Raw genomic sequence first — 17,313 nt, forward strand, 5'->3', positions numbered from 1 at the left:
CGTACTTATGGGACGGTTCACGTAGCCACAGCAGGGAGATGGGCAACTGGACCGTATGCAGGTGCGCTGGAAGGCGCGTATACAGTTAAAATGACTCTTCGGCACCCTATTCCTTCATATATTGTGTTGAAAGAATTAAGGACTCAAGTCTATGTAACGTATGCGGGGCAACAACGTACGTGTCGGCTATGTGGGTCATATGACCACATCGCGGCGCAGTGTGAGAAACGAAGTGGGTACCCGGCACAACAGCAACGGCAACAGCAGCAACAGCAGCAACAGCAGCAACAGCAACAGCAGCAACAGCAGCCAGTGGACGAGGTTGGCGATGAGCGAGAACAGTCTCTTGCTACACCGCCCCAACAACGGTTGTCATGGAGTGAGGAGGTAGACAAAGAAAAGGAGCTTGAATCGCCAGTTGTAACGCTACAAGGAGAATCTCAGTCATTGGACATACATAAGGTTTTTGAGGAGAGACTACCTAATATGGGTGAAGAAGTGGCGGCGTCTTTGGTAAAGGCGTTGGATGACTTGTTAGAGGAATCGGTCCTAGATCAGGTGGAAGACCCAGGCTCAGTTCTGGGGAAGGCTGTGAATGATGGTATGGCAGAAGATGACGGTTTGTCGACGAGAGAGTCTACAGGATTGAAGGTGCATGCAGTAGAGGTGGAGGTGCATCAGGAAGGTGCTTCAGATGTCAAAATGCAGGTGGAGGGAGGGACACGAAAGAGGACTGCAGCATCATCGGATTCTGATGATGTGCTAACTCCTGCCCAACGCCCTGGGAAAAAGTCTTGGGTGGAGGTACAGAAGAGAGGGAATGGTGAAACCAAGGATCAAGGGAATGCAAAGGTGATTCCCAACAAAGGGGGGAGGGACAGAGGTGTTGCAAAACGAACTGGGGTAAAGTCAATGCCGGGGACAAAAGGAAAACCCATTTGTTGAATTCAAGTGTTTTACTATAAATATTAACGGGTTGAGAGCTGAGAGGAAGCTTAAGTGGTTTAATGAGTATTTGGTGCGACTTGGCGTGGATGTGGTATTCTTACAGGAACATAATTTTAGGCCTGGTTATGAGTTGGATATGAGTGGTTATAATGTGTACATGGAACATGCGACACGTTTGAAAGGTGGGGCTGCCATTTTGGTAAAGGAAACTAGCCCGTTTATAGTAAGGCGTAGTGAAGGGGGGGAGGGGAGGGTAATTAGGGTGGATGGAACTTGGGGTAGGGTTCCCATTAGTTTAGTATGTGTATATGGTCCGGCTGAGGGTGACGTGAGTATTAAAACTAAATTTGTTCGGGACGTGCTGGTCTATTTTTTACGTGGTTTACCGAATGTTGCAATAATAGGCGGAGATTGGAATTGCGTGATACGTCATAAAGATGTGGAGCCCAGAGGTGCGGGGTGTTGTTTGGGTATATTGGGGGATATATTGACCGGGGTGGGGTTAAAGGATGTGTGTGGGGGGGGAGGGATGGTAGAGCATACCTTCATTAAACGAGGTTATGCGGCGAGGTTGGACCGAATGTACGTGCCTAGTGCGGTTACTGTGCGGAGGGTGGATGTGATAGATGTGGTTTTTTCGGATCATAGAGGAGTGGTAATAGATGTGGATATTGAGGGTGTGCCTCGGAGGGGTCCATCATTTTGGAAATTGAATGTAAAGTTATTAAAGGAAGAGGATAGTCTTTTGTCTTTTGGACATATGTGGGATCGTTTAGTGGTAGAAGCACCAGGGGATGGTGCCATGGTTAATTGGTGGGAAACAATAGCAAAAAAACGTATTAAGGAATATTATATTAATCGAGGGAAGAGATATAATCAGTTACAATACGGTTTTCAAAAATATTTAGAGGGGCAGTTGCGCGACTGTTATGCACAAATTAATGCTAATTATCCTGTTATTGAAATTGAAAGTTTGAAGGAAAATATCCGGAATTTACAAAATGAGAGGTTTGATGGGGAAAGGCTTAAGGGCGGGATTGAGGAGGTTTTGTGGGGAGATCGGCCGTCGGCGTGTGTGTTGCGGAGTCAACACACACGTCGCAAGGCAATGGAGTTAATGGGGTTGAATGTTCAGGTAGGTATGCAAGGGTATAAAGTGGACCAGGTGTTGACGACGACTGAGGGTATGAGTGGGTATATTGATGCTTGGGTTAAGTTGAAAACGCAAAGTGTGGGAATAAGTGAAATAGCATTACAGTCAATTGGAAGGTTTGTGCAGTGTGAGTTGACAGAGCATGATCGATTCGTTTTGGAAGGGCCGATAACGGAGTGCGAGACATGGGTAGCTTTATCCGGGGCGCAATTAGGAAAGGCACCAGGAATTGATGGGTTGCCCAGTGACTTTTATCTCCAAAATTGGAGCGTTTTAAAAGAATTTTTGGTAAGATTATTCAATATCATTAAGCGGGATCGGGTTTTAGGGGCACAGCAGCGGATGGCTGTGGTCGTTTTAGTGCCTAAAGGTGAGCCATTAACAGTTAAAGACTATCGTGCTATTTCGTTATTGTGTGGTGATTATAAGATTTTTGCAAGAATTTTAGCTAACAGAATAAAAAAGGTCCTGGGTAAAGTGATCGATAAGGGACAATATGGGGTGCCGGGAAGGTCTATGTATGACGGGCATGGTTTGATTAGAAGTTTTATTGAAGAAAGAGTAAAATTGGGAGTGGGGGGGGTGTTGGCTATAGATTGGGAGGCGGCATATGATAGTGTAGAAAGGGAAGCGTTATGGAAGATTATGAGATGGCAGGGGTTTGGAGAGGAAATTATATCATGGGCCAAATTAATGTATCAAGATGCATCCTTGCGGGTGCAGGTAAATGGAAGGTTAGGAGAACAAATTCAGATGAGCAGGGGTCTACGTCAAGGTTGTCCCCTTTCACAAATATTTTTTGCGTGTTTACAGGATCCCTTTTATAGAGGAATTAGGGCCTTATTGGCAGCAAAGGGGGTTGGTGACGAAAGGGGTGGGGGGGCTGGCATTGTTGGATATGTTGATGACACAACGATTTTAGTAAGTGGTAACAGGGATTTGCCTCGGGTGGAAAAGTTAGTAAATGTTTTTGAAAAGGCTTCTGGCATGTCAATTAATAGGGAGAAAACGAAGTATATGGATCTTGGAGATAGGTTAAGTGAGGAATGTGAAGTAGTTGAAAGGTGGAAAAAGGTGGACCAATTACTGATATGTGGGATCGTTTATGTAAGTGATATCAAGTTAGCACAACAAATAAATTCAGTGCGTATTGTAGATGGTGTACTGAAGCGCCTCAGTGGTTTACGAGCTGCACACTTAACTTTGCATCAAAGAGTAATTACAACGAATGTCCTATTATATAGTAAACTTTGGCATGTAGCAGCAATATATCCGATACTTCGTAGTGAGATACAAAGGTTACAAAAGCGCGTTTTTAGATTCATTTGGGGTACTGGAAGCGAATGGTTAGGTAGAGCGGTTGTCACACTCCCGGTTGGCCGAGGAGGGCTGGGTCTTATAGCTGTTGAAAAGAGGATTATGAGTGTGTATTTGAAACGTAGTTATAAGCGGGAGGGGGGGGCGAGGGAAGGCGGACTTCATAAGATACGTCAGGATATGCAACGGTGGTGGGTGGGTAGGGAGTTCATAATAGGTGAGGCAATGTTACGGGTCATCATAAACATGAGCGATCCTTCACATATTAAATTGGGAAACCTTGATGGGGTGGAAGGTAAGGCAGTGGTAGCAGTGGTAGAAGGTGTTTATCCGATGTATGATTGGCGTAATATCTGGGGGCGTTTGAACAAATTACGTTTAAAACCTAAAGTACGAGAAGTAATGTATAGATTTTTACATGGGATCTTACCGTCTGGAATGGTTTTATTCCATAAGAGAATACGGGAGGATGGGATATGCAAGGCTTGTGGTGGATGGGAGACTGTTTTCCATATAGTGTATTTTTGCGAATGTATTGAACTAATAAGGGTTTGGTTGGGTAAGGTAATAAGGTTAGTGGGAGGGGGGGGTTTGCAGGTGTTGAGGGTTTTAAGCTTAGACATAGGTGGGGTGAATCAGATGGTAGAGAATGCGGTAGGGTATATAATTACGGATTATATTTATATGTCTTGGGCTATGAGAGGAGCGAACGTGTGTGAAAGAATTAATGCATTAACAGCAACTTTTTATAGGACAAAGTGTAGAAATAAGGAGGTGTATGGGGGGAGATGGGAGAGGGATTTAAGTGAGGGTTATAGGAATTTCACTTTACGGGATTTACGGGAGTTGAAAGGCAGGTAAGGGGGATGAAATGGGCTGGTTTCCTAGAATGGGCGGTAACATGATGAGTTTGATGAATGTTATATGAGGTATGTCCGGGGTGCAATTTTAACATTATTTGTTCTGAGTGTTTCAAGTACAATACAGTTATATTTGGAATTATCGACTTATAACTATGTATGTGTGTATATATATGCATGTGTTGTATGTGTGTATTTGTGTATGTATGTGTATGTGTATGTATGTGTATATATATATGTATATGTATATATATATGTATATGTATGTATCTGTATGTATTGTATGTATGTTTACTTTCTTGTATATACCTTTAATGGTTTTTCTCATGAACATTTTCAATGATATACAATACATATTTTCTATGCGCATTTATGATTTTGATACAATGTGTAAATGTCAAAATGGCTTTTTATGTTCCAGTTTAATTTACAATTGTATTTTTGTAAGCACAATTGATTTGGTGCCAATAGAAGTATGTAGTTTAAGAGTTTTACGAACCCTTGAAGTTGTAAGAATTGGATGAAGTTATTCATGGTTGAGTTGACGGAATATTATAACTGACGTTGTAAGTGATTGTGTTCAATTAGACAACATACTTTATATACTTATTTATATGTATGTACATGTATGGTAAATTGAAGTCTGATTTTAAAGGTGAAGAGTGGGTTTTCCTTTTTTGTTCTTTTTTTTTTTCTCTTGATGGTAATACAAGGTTGTATCATGTACACCAACAAATATGGTAATACAAGGTTGTATCATGTACACCAACAAATATGGTTAGGGGAATGTGGTAAAATTTTCGTGTTGATTAGACATTTATAATACAGATGAAATACTAGGCTTAGGTTAGGGTAAATTTATGATAATTGTGGAATGTTCTTTGATTCAAACTGCTCTTTATTAGACTTGTATTTTATTATTCTAGTGTAAATTAAGAGCAAGGATGATTAATTTGAGGAAGTTAATATAGGTTTGCATGTTTTTGCGAAAGTTACCTTATCCACATGTAGCTAGTATAGGACAATTTTAAGCTTCGGTATCTGATTTTATATGTAGGTAATAGTGGTCATATTTGTTATATTGTAATGTTATTCGTTAATGTTTCAATATCTAATGTAACGTTTTTTCAGTTATTTGTTCATATATTGTCATCTTTAGGGTTTTTCCTTTTGTCTATTGTCTATTGTTGGTTTTAAATAAAATATAAAAAAAAAAAATTTTAGCAGCTGACCTATATTCAGCTGACCAGTGTACAGTGAGAGAATCATAGCAGAAAAAGCCAAATATATCTATAAACTCAAGGAAAGTCAGGTGGTGTTACTCCCCTCAGTGTTTTAAAAATGGCTGAGTCAGCAAAACAGGTCAGGAGACAACAACACGACACAACCCCCGATAAATGGAATTGAGGGGGATTTGGAAGGATAAAACCACTGATTAAACCTTTCTGGTCTACCAGAATGGAAAGGAGTTAGAAGTTAATTGGTGAAGCCAGACTGTGAAGTGAGGTGGGTAGGGGAGGGTGAATAAGGGGTTAAATGTAAGGGTGTTGTGAAGTTTTTTTTTTTTATATTTTATTTAAAACATGACATTACAAAATATAATATGTAAAACTCATTTAAGTCGATAATTAACACAATCCTCCCTACATCTAATATTACACACCACACTTACAACTCCGTGTGGGTACACCCCCCCCTCCCTGCTCCCTCATCCTATCACTTAACCCAAACCTGTTGGAGCTACCCAACAGAATTACATGATATGAACAACACTTTTATATACACATCCCTCGAAATGGTACTTAATAATCGACTACAGACCATACAATGCATTGCACTGAACATATTATACAGACATATTACCCCCCCCCCCTCCGTGGTTATCCAACCACCCCACTATTTACAACCTAACATACTATAAACAATGACGTTGCCTAATCGAAAGTCACACAGCAATGATTCAACGTTAATTTATGTAATTGTCCTAATGGTTCAGTTACATAACAATATGTATTACATAACAATGGTGATATAGAAAAGTCACAAAGACATACAAAATTACTACAAAACCATAAGAATAAACTTAGTCTCAAAATCCAACACATGTAAGCCTTTACACATTTAAACATGCAATTCCAGTGTTAAAACAATAACACAGCTTCAACTATGACATTCAAGCTCTATACAGCTTATATGGACATTACATAGTACTATTGACAATAGTACAATACAACATAAAATATAACCATGACATAAGTAACACATAAAGACTGTGCCTAGCACGCACCTAACCACAAAATCCTATAACACCACTGTTGCCCAACTTTATTACACTATCTGACGTGCATTAACCTCTTTACTCTCAAACCAAAACTGAATTGCAGAACACCAGTGACGAACAATTATGCACAGACATTAATACAAACATATCACATCATATCTCTGGACACCGTGCATGATCACAGCATCAACACTATGCAGTGCAAGGCACCTAGAAAACAAGTTGGAGCAAATACGTGCAATTATTATAGCAAATCTCCAAAATACAATGTCATTACCGTAAATCAATATTACCACACACAATATGTATAATAAGTATAAAGTCCATTTACACAAAAACTGGCCAGCTCCACAGGTGCAAGCACCCGTGGTCCACATATTATTCACTCATGCATCACTCATCCAACACTCTCGCAAAACTTTTGTTATCCATTACCAGGGAGGCAACCCTGTTTTCACCCCTGACTTCCCTACCCCAGCAACACTTTCCAATCATACCCTCCCCTCCCTCGTATATTACAAGTCTAATAAAACCTGTAACGTAAGTTGCCTATATCCCTCTGAAAAATCCTTCACCCACCTCCTCCCATAAATTTCCTTATTTCTACATACCGTTTTATAGAACGTTAACGCTAACACCCTCCTCTTCACCTCAGTAACCTGTTTGCCCCGCAATCCCCACACTATATAGATATAATCTGCCATAATGTACCCCACAGCTCTGATTACACTTTCCTCCCAACCCCCCACGTCGAGACTTAATGCTCTCAATACAGAAATTCCTTTACCTCCTATCCTATTTATCACCCTATTTAACCACCCCTTGACACTCCTCAGTCCATCACAAAAATATACTACATGAAAAGCCGACTCCTCCCCACCACATATCCCACACTCCCCCCCCCCCCGTCAACGACTCGTCTATCCCGTAGAACCACCCGACGGTAAAATGCCATGCAGAAAACGATACATTACATCCCGAACACGAGGTTGCAACCTCATCCTACTCAACCTATTCCATATACTTCCCCATGCATACATGGGGAAAATTCCCTCTACAGGCGCTACAACCCTCCCGGCTAACAATCTACACAACCTACCTATTTTAACCTTTGCTGGCTCTCGATCCCACGCCAGAGCCCTCAACACAGTTTCACACTCATGCAACTCAACTCCTGTATACATCCGTTGCAATCTGTTATGGATCCTGGCCAAACCCCCCCCACCCACACTTTCCCTCATCACCTCCCTTTTAATGAAGACACATTTGACCCTCCGCTTTAAGTCCAGCAATCCCAGCCCCCCCTTACTTACAGGTAACATTACCACATCCCTCTTAATCCAATCACAGCTCGAACCCCACAAGAATTTAAAAACCTTCCTAAGTATGTTCGTTATTGCCGGCCCAGTTAATGGGAACACGGCTGCCACGTGCCATACTTTGCTATACAGTAAGATATTAACAACAATGGCACGCTGCACAAGGGTTAAATGATAAGGTCGCAATGCACCCAAGCGTCCCTGAATCCTTTCTACCATCCTAAGCGAGTTTTCCATGCGTGCCACAGGTAGATCGTCTGCATAAATAAGACCGCAGATTTTTAACGAATGCACCTGCCTCCTCACAACTGCACTACCCCAATCAACCCTACCCGCCCAAGCTCCTAACCCCATGACCATGGATTTATCTGAATTTACCCTCATACCAGTTGCCCCTGCGAACATTTGTACTACCCCGTCTAATGTGTCCATTGACATCCCCTCCCTGATCAGAACAGTTGTATCATCCACATACCCAATTAAAACTGGCCAAACCCTCGCAACCTCACACCCTGGTCCCTCTACGTGACACATACGCTGCTCCATCAATCTATAAAAGGGGTCCTGTACGCACGCAAACAATAATTGTGACATAGGACACCCCTGCCTAAGTCCCCTACCCATTACAATCTTCCCACCCAATCGACCATTAATCTGTACCCTCGCCATTGCACCTCCATACAACGCCTCAACCCAGCCCACTATTTCTTCCCCAAACCCCTGACCCCTGAGGATGGCTTTCAATGCTTTCCGATCCACTCTATCGTATGCCCCTTGCCAATCGAGCGCCACCAAACCTCCCTCCCTCCCCCCCCCTTTTGCCTCCACGAAATCCCTAAGTAACCCATGCCCCTCCACCATAGACCTCCCTGGCAAACCAAACTGAGTTTTTGATACTACCCGCCCTACCACACACTTGACCCGATTTCCCAAAATCTTTGCAAACAATTTATAATCTGCGCATAACAACGAGATCGCCCGGTAATCCCGAAGCGTATGCTGCCCCTTACCCTTCGGTACCAATACAACGACAGCCGTTGCCTGCTTCTCACCCAGCTCACCTCTCTCCTTCATGCAATTTAATAACCTAACCAGAAAATGCCTCAATAATTCCCAATGCTGCTGATAAAACTCTGCCGGGAGTCCATCAATTCCCGGTGCTTTGCCCTTTCGCATTCCACTTAAAGCCCTCCATATTTCCCCCTCAGTTATTTCCCCACCCAGTGCTTCCCTATCACTGTTACGCAACTGACATACCACACTCCCACACACCTGTTCTAAAACCCCATCCTCTACCCCTTCTCGTTGCCAGTACTTCTCATACCACTTGTCAGCAAACGCCCCCATTCCTTCCGTAGCTTGTATGACCTGCCCCTCCCTGTACCCTCCTATCGATTCATGAACCTCCAACCATGGAATAGTCATTGCCTGCTGTCTTTGTTTCTGCCTACGCAATACGCACGATGAAGGTCTATCGCCCCATAACACCTCTTCCACCCCCGCCTGTACCCTCACCGCTTGGAACCTCTCATCCTGTACCTCACGCAGCCTCCCTTTAATTGCCATAATTTCGTCCATTGGATAAGTGCCCGCCACCGCCCCCCTCGCATAGCAACCCCGTAATCTATCCTCCAAATAGTTAGCAAGCCCATATTTTAAAGAATTGATACGTTTCCCTTCCTTTACGTAATAGTGCTTAATCCGTTCTTTAGCCACACCATCCCACCACATCACCACATCCTCTACCCCTTCTATCTCTGCACGTAACCCCTCCCACAGCGTTGCAAATCCCTCTATCCCCTCCTCATCACCTAACACACTTGTATTTAATTTCCAATATCCCCTAGATATACCTGCTAGTGACTCCCACGCCACCTCTGCTACTACCGCCCGATGATCCGAATAAGCTACTTCTATTGTACGGAAAAATGTCAACCCAACCCCTTGAGATATATACAGCCTATCCAACCTAGCAGCGTAACCCCGTCTTACAAAAGTGTGCTCTACCTCCCACGCCCCTCCTCCAACCGCATCCCGCAACTGAATATCCCTCAAAAGATCGCGCAAGGCCGCCGACACGTGCCCCGCCCCTTTTGGTTCCACGTCAGCCCTCCTAATAACGCAGTTCCAGTCGCCACCAACGACGGCCACTGCAGGTAAACCACGTAAGAAGAAAACTAGTTCTTCACATACAAAATCCCTTTTTACCCTCACATCATTTTCCGCTGGTGCATACACACATACAAAAGATACCCGCTGTCCCATCCACCACCCATCCACGCGCAATACTCTTCCCCCTCCCCCCCCCTCACTTCTTAGCAACACAAACGGGCTTGCCTCCCTGATCAATATACCCACACCACCTTTCAGACGTGCAGATGGCAGAGTCATGACCTGAAACCCCTCCACCTCGAGCACTCTTCCCTCCTTGAAATTGTGTTCTTGCAGGAACACTACATCCACCCTGTATTTATACAGAAACATTCGAAACCATTCCTTCTTCACACTATTACACAGTCCATTTACGTTCACAGTCATACACCTAAGGCCTCTTTATAGTTTCCAACCCTTCCTCCTCTCTTCATTCATCCCAGGGCCTCCTGCCCCAGAGCCAGCACAAGGCTTCACACCATCAACCCCTCCCCCTTTTTTGCGATGCCTCTTATCGTGACTGCTTCGACGTTGCTCTTCCTTCCTCCCAGACCTCTGCGCCGGCGTCAGGACATCATCTGAGTCTGACGCCGCCGCTCTCTTCCTCGTGATGCCCTCTACATCCATGTTATCTTCTGAGGTTCCCTCACGATGAACCTCAACCTCCACCACGCCCCGTTCCACAGCACACGGCGACAACTCTCTCTTACTAGTTGGCCCGTCAACCCTGCTATGTTTTTTATCCTTACATTCCTCTACAGGCACCGCCGTGTCTCTCACCAGCTCAGGAACAACATCCTCTGCAGGCGGTGTCAATGTCCTTAACACCTCCTGAAGCTCTTCCTCTAGAGCCTGCACCTCCTCCTGCACTTGCACTTCTGTACTTGTCCTTTGTGTAGTAACAGATCCTTTTACATCACAGCTTACCTCACACATGCCATTCTCCTCTTTGGAATCCTCCACCTCTTCACTCCACAAGCGCCCAGGCCCTTGCTTGCGCACTGGGCTCTCAACAGCTATCACGCTGGTAACTGGTGCTTCACCAGTTTGCGCTGGCGCCCTCCTCAGCTTCACGCACTCTGCCGCCATATGGTCGTACGCCCCACATATTCTGCACGTACGTCTCTGTCCGGCATACGATACCATAACTTGCGTCCTGAAGTCCTCCAACACGACGTAAGACGGTATGGGATGTCTCAGAGTCATCTTCAGGGAAAAGGTACCCTCCGGACGTCCCATGTAAGCACCTGCCGTCCACTTGCCCTTTTGTGCCAGATGTACGGTTCCATATGTCTCAAAAACACTCCTTATGTCAACCTCATCTGCCTCAAATGGGACATTACGTATCTTAACCCACGTAAAGTGGCGAGATACGTCGATCAAATGCACCTTCACAGCTGGAGTAGCGTCAAGACTCACGTCTTGGAACCTCGTCACCAAAGACTCATACACGGACGTGGAATTCAGTTTGACGAAGATTCTATAAGCCCCATTCAGGGCTACACCATACACCTCATCGTCCTGGATTCCATAGGTCTCCCTAATGATTGTCGGGAGTAAGACTTGCACTGAAGAGGGTGAAATCGCCCCACGAAGCAGCTCAATACCAATGGTATTTACGCGCCTCCTCACACTCAGCGCCATGTTGATACAAGGTAGCTCGCCTGAACAGCAGAGGGGTGCAGCGCACAACCTCACTCGACCGTGGTCAGGCAGCGAATGCTGTTTATAAAATTGCTCACAAACAGTGTCCAGAATATCTTGCTGTCAATTTTGTCAAGGTTGGGAACCGCAGCAATCATAGTACTAGGGGAGAGAGCACAACTTTGTAGTACCCACAGTCAGTGGCCAGGCTTCAAACACCTTTTATTGTACAGCAATAAAGGAATGGAACAGACTACCCACAAATGTCAAGGCCAGTCATAGCTTGAACCAGTTCAAGAAGACTGCCAAAAAGTGTCTGATGAATGAAGCAACAGAAAGGGAGGGGAATGATTTTCTATTTTTTAGCTAAAATACGTGTAAATTTTACCTTATCCCTAGTAATGACCCTCGTATTGTAGATAGTCGTAATGACCCTCGGGTAGTAGATAGTCTTAATGACCCTCGTATTGTAGATAGTCTTAATGACCCTCGTGTAGTAGATAGTCTTTTTAGTATGATAATAAGATGTTATCTTCATTATAGAATAATAAGAAAATATTATAACCTTTATATTATAATAATAAGGTAAAAGGACCCCAATGGAAATAAGTCACTCTGTCTGACTTTTTTGGGTTATCCTAGGTTCTCTACACATATGCTGCTATGTATGATAATTCTATGTAACTGTATTGTGTATACCTGAATAAATTTACTTACTTACTTACTTACTTACTCTCTCGTCTGCGCTCCAGTGAGTACAAGTGCTTCCAAGCGTTCCTGGGGACAAAACTGACTTAATTTGCCCTAACTGCTCTGCATAACAAGGGGTTTTCTATATAGTAGTATGTCACTGATGTCAGCTAGGACTATTCGTTGCACATTCACTTGTAGAAATAAAGATTGTTATTATTATTATTAATCCTGTTTCGTTTGCGCTACCACTGACAGGATCAGCTGCGAGTGTGCAGTAAACTAGCTACTTAGGCTACAAAACTAAATTAAACTCATCAGCCTAGAATCCTCTTATCAAATTACTGCTGAGAAGGAAAAACATAGCCTCTTACCGTTTCTCGATATATTGTTTCATACTGTTGAGTGTACAGAAAGTCAACATACGAGACTGACATTTTTGCAGTTTTGTTCCCACTATGACTGGAGTTTGTGAACATTTTTAGGCGAAGCCTAGTGTCGCTAGCATGTTTGTGGTGAACCAGTGTATTAGGCAAGCTAGGTTAGACAAGTTGGTCTATTTACAGAAACACTCAGGAAACTGGGCATTTGTTGATGAATAAAACATGTGCAACACCTGGGTATCTTTATTCTGAAGACTTTCGCCAACATGTGACATTGTCAATTCAATACAATCGGTTTTTGAAGGTTTTGAAACTGAAGACGATAGAAGAGGAGGTAATTGATGACTTCAAAAGAAGTGGACTACGTTTTATTCAGTGCTGATCGACTGAATCCAAGTGTTCGCTACAAGGTTAAATTTACGTTATGTGCGCTTATTTCCGTAGTGTTTCTAGTTTTCTGGCTCGTGTTTACGAGCGGGATTTATTATTATTTACGGCATATTCTAGTGTTTAGGTTAAGCAGTGTAATTACTCGCCTGCAATAAATTTATGATTTCTAAGTTAAAAACGATGCATGGAATTTACCATATTATTATTCCGGCCTCTGTGGGAGATTGGTTTCTTTGTATACAAATTTCCACAATAACAATAGCGAGTGAAATAAGGCAGCTGGTGTCACTAATTCTGGTGATATTCGTTTTCTTTGGAGGATCACAGTTTAAATTTTGGAGGCAGCAAACCTGATCGACACCTTTGAGGTCACTCGTTACTTGAGAGTCTATAAATTTTCTTCCCGACAGTATTGTGGTGATACAGGACATCGGGGAAAGAGATCTGTAGGTGGAGTGAAAATTGAAGCTATGAGTCAACTACAGAGCACCACTAAATAAATCACAGGCCGGTACTAGCAGAAAAAAGATTTCAGAGCGTGTGTGGTGCTGGTACTGCCATAAACCCGGCCAACTTATCTCAGATGGTTTCAGACCTCAAAAACAGTCTTCTGGAGGTGGTAAGTTTGGGACAACGGGTAACTCTAACATCTTGAAACCCATAGAGTTAATAAGTACTTCCGTTTGCCAGGGCGAAGTGGAATCATGCATAGCCGTCTCCTACAGTGAATAAATAGTCTTATAGGAATGTGATCCTCCCATAATAGTAAAAACATTTCGAGACACCTGAGCTTACTGCTTCATGTTGAGCGAGAGGGGTACTTCCTACCTCCGGAGACACTTCTCTTCAGTTATTACATAGGAAACTATTTATGTGGAGTATACCTGGGTGGGGTGTTCCAGGGGTCAACGCCCTAACGGGCCAGGCCACGACCAGGCCTCGCTATTGATCATGGTCTGATCAACGAGGCTGTTACTGCCGGCTGCACGCAAACCGACGTACTAATCACTTCCCGGGTGGTCAGGTGTTGACTTTAGGTGTCTGTCCAGCTCCCTCTTGAAGATAGCTAGGGGTCTATTGGAAAAGTCTTGGGCTCCTGACACTTGTTGTGTTGTCTCTTAGTGTATTCATGGTCCCCCTGTTTTTCATTGGGGGGATGTTGCACCGCCTGCCGAGTCTTTTGCTTTCGTAGGGAATGATTTCCGTATGAACAGTAACTGGATGGGTGATATGTGAACATATCGTGGGCCTTTCTGAGCATAATGTGGCCAGAAGTGGTGTGGATATGATGAGAGTAACGGCAAGTTGAGCAAGCAGGTGGTGGAAGGGATGTTAGGGATTCCCAGATTGAATTCTAACTCCAAGCTACGCTCCCTGGTGGAAACATGGAGTATAAACTGTACATACAACCAGGGCAGCGTGGTGTTGTCAGGTGCTGGTGAGGTGGTGATTACATTAGGGGGAAGGGGGTTAGTGAGGTGGTGAGTGCATTAGTAGGGTTGGTGAGGTTGTAAGTACATTAGTGGAGTTGATGAGTATATATTAGCGGGGTTGGTGAGTACAATAGTGGGGTTGGTGTGGGAACGCAGACTGTTGGTCGAGGTGCACCTTCTACAAACACAAGGTAATCATTACGTCACATCAACGCTGCTGCATCGTTGTATTTAGATCGTGTGTTTGTGGGGCTGATGGCTGGTAAAGAACTTTATGATCAAAGAAACTGGAGCTACCCCTCGCCTTTCTTGGATCAAACCTGATTCCTTCCATTCTTCACGTCCTATATGACCTTTGTGCTTTTAGAGCTTCGTAAAAATAATGCCAGTATACTTCCAACACAACCCTCTATCATCCAACCGCCTGTTGGACCCACACCGCCGTTCTTTACGCTTGAATGATCATTCTTGCTCAGATCATATGACAAACACTCATGTCATGAGTCGCCCTGACGGATGATAAAATAAGCGTGGCTAACACAGGAATAGCATTGTCTCAACAGAGAACGTAAGAAAATGAAGGAGCCTTGAATGTCGATTTACAGAGTAGCATTAGAGATATCGTCAGTGATATGGGTGAGGAAACGCATCTTGGCATCCCACAGTGGGAATGTTTAGGGAGGGAGGGGTAGCCAGACGGGTGTACAGGTGAGGAATGAGTATGGTGCATATGTATACGTATGTGTTCTCACCTGGCAGTAAGTTTATTCAGGTATACACAGATACAGTTACATACATAGCAGCATATATGTCGAGTACCTAGGATAATACGAAAAAGTCAGTGACTTATTTCCATTGGGGTCCTTTTATTACCTTATTATTATAATATAAAGGAGATAATATCTTATTATTGTAGTATAAAGGAGATAATATCTTATTATTATACTATAAAGGAGATAATATTTTATTACTATACTATAAAGGAGATATACTAGGAATAAGGTAAACTGAGTTATATATATTTACATATGTTACCTAAAAATAATAAAAAATCACTCTCCCTTTCTGTCGCTACATTCATTAGGCACCTTTTGGCTCTTCTTGAACTGGCTTTTACTATTACTGACTTTGACATGTGCAGGCAGTCTGTTCCATTTCTTTACTGCTGTACAATAAAAGGTGTTTGAAGCCTGGCCACTGACTGTGGGTACTACAAAGTTGTGCTCTCTCCCCTTAGTATTATGATTGCTTTGGTTCTCAGCCTTGACAAAAGTAGCAGCAAGATATTCTGGACATTGTGAGCACTTTTATAAACTTGACTTAACTTTAGTTGTTTTATTCTGTCTTCAACATTCAGCATATCCAGTTGCTGTAATTCATCCTGGCCTACATGCTCTCTTCGACCCAGGTCCAGGGTGAATCTTACCATTTTGTTGTGGGTGATTTGCAGTCTATCAGTTTTTTTTTATCAAGGCAGAGTTCCATGAAGATCAAACATAGTCTACATGACACTGTATAAGAGCTAGACATAGGGTCCTGGAAGCCTCAGTAGGTAGACACTGCTTGTCTGTAGAGGAACTGCAGTCTGGCATTCCCTTTCTTTACTACACTGTTCCCTGTCAGTTCTCCTGACATGCTTGGGTCAAAGGGGAGTCCCAGATATTTCACTGAGGAAATTGAAGTGATGGGCTCACCATTATATCGGACATCAAAATTATTTACGCTCCTCAGTTTGTTTCGTGCCAGAGTATGGCTTCCGTTTTCCCGAGGTGTAACTATACTTTGTTGTCTACTAACCATTTGCTGCAGGACTACAGTTCCAGTGTTATTACATTAGCTATATACTGTGCGTCTTTACCTGAGACTAATAGAGCACTTTCTTCTGCATAGAGTAGGAGTTTGCACTTGACACTGATGGGCATGTCGTTTATATAACATAGGAATAATATGGGACCCATAATACTACCTTGGGGAACCCCACATGCTATTGGCAAAGGTTGTGATTCTGTTTTGTTGGTTTTGACAATTCATTTCGTGTTGATAAGGTAGGACTTAAACTAGTCTACGAAACCTATGCCGACAGCTTGAAGTTTCTTACATAATATATTGTGGTTGACAGTATCAGAGGTCTTTTGCAAGTTTAAGGTTACCATACCTATGAGGTTAATTATCGACATTTCAGTTCTCATGTAATCCATCAGATTAATTAGTGAGGTGTCGGTTGAGTAAGATCTCCTAAAGCCTGATGGGTAACTATGGATAATGTTGTTGTCATTAAGATACCTACCTATTTGACCATACACCGCCCTCTCTAGAATTTTGGATAGCACACAGAGTATACTAACAGGCCTAGTGTTGCTGACATCAGACCTACTATTTTTCTTGAAGACAGAAGTACTTTTGGCTTCTTTGAACCCCTTCGGTACGGTATTAGTGGTGATGGACAAATTTATTATGTGAACAATGGGGATTGGCAATTCAGAGGGACCTTAGCCGGGATGTTATCTGGGCTTAACCTGCTTAGTTCTTTTTGCACGAAGTCATGAAATGCACTTACTAGTTGACAGCTGTTTGGGGTTACCCCTTTGTTGGTACAGTATGTTTTAAACTTATCAGAGTCTGTGTTAATGGTATTTGATGCAGCCGGTAGATTACTTACTAGTGCTGTAACCTTCTACCAGCAGCTTTAATTCCTTGTAGTCGTCTACTCTTTCTTGTGCTTCTGTCTTCTTGTGATCGTCTAC

This window comes from Cherax quadricarinatus, chromosome 4 (genome assembly GCF_038502225.1).
Source record: "Cherax quadricarinatus isolate ZL_2023a chromosome 4, ASM3850222v1, whole genome shotgun sequence".
NCBI lineage: Eukaryota > Metazoa > Arthropoda > Malacostraca > Decapoda > Parastacidae > Cherax > Cherax quadricarinatus.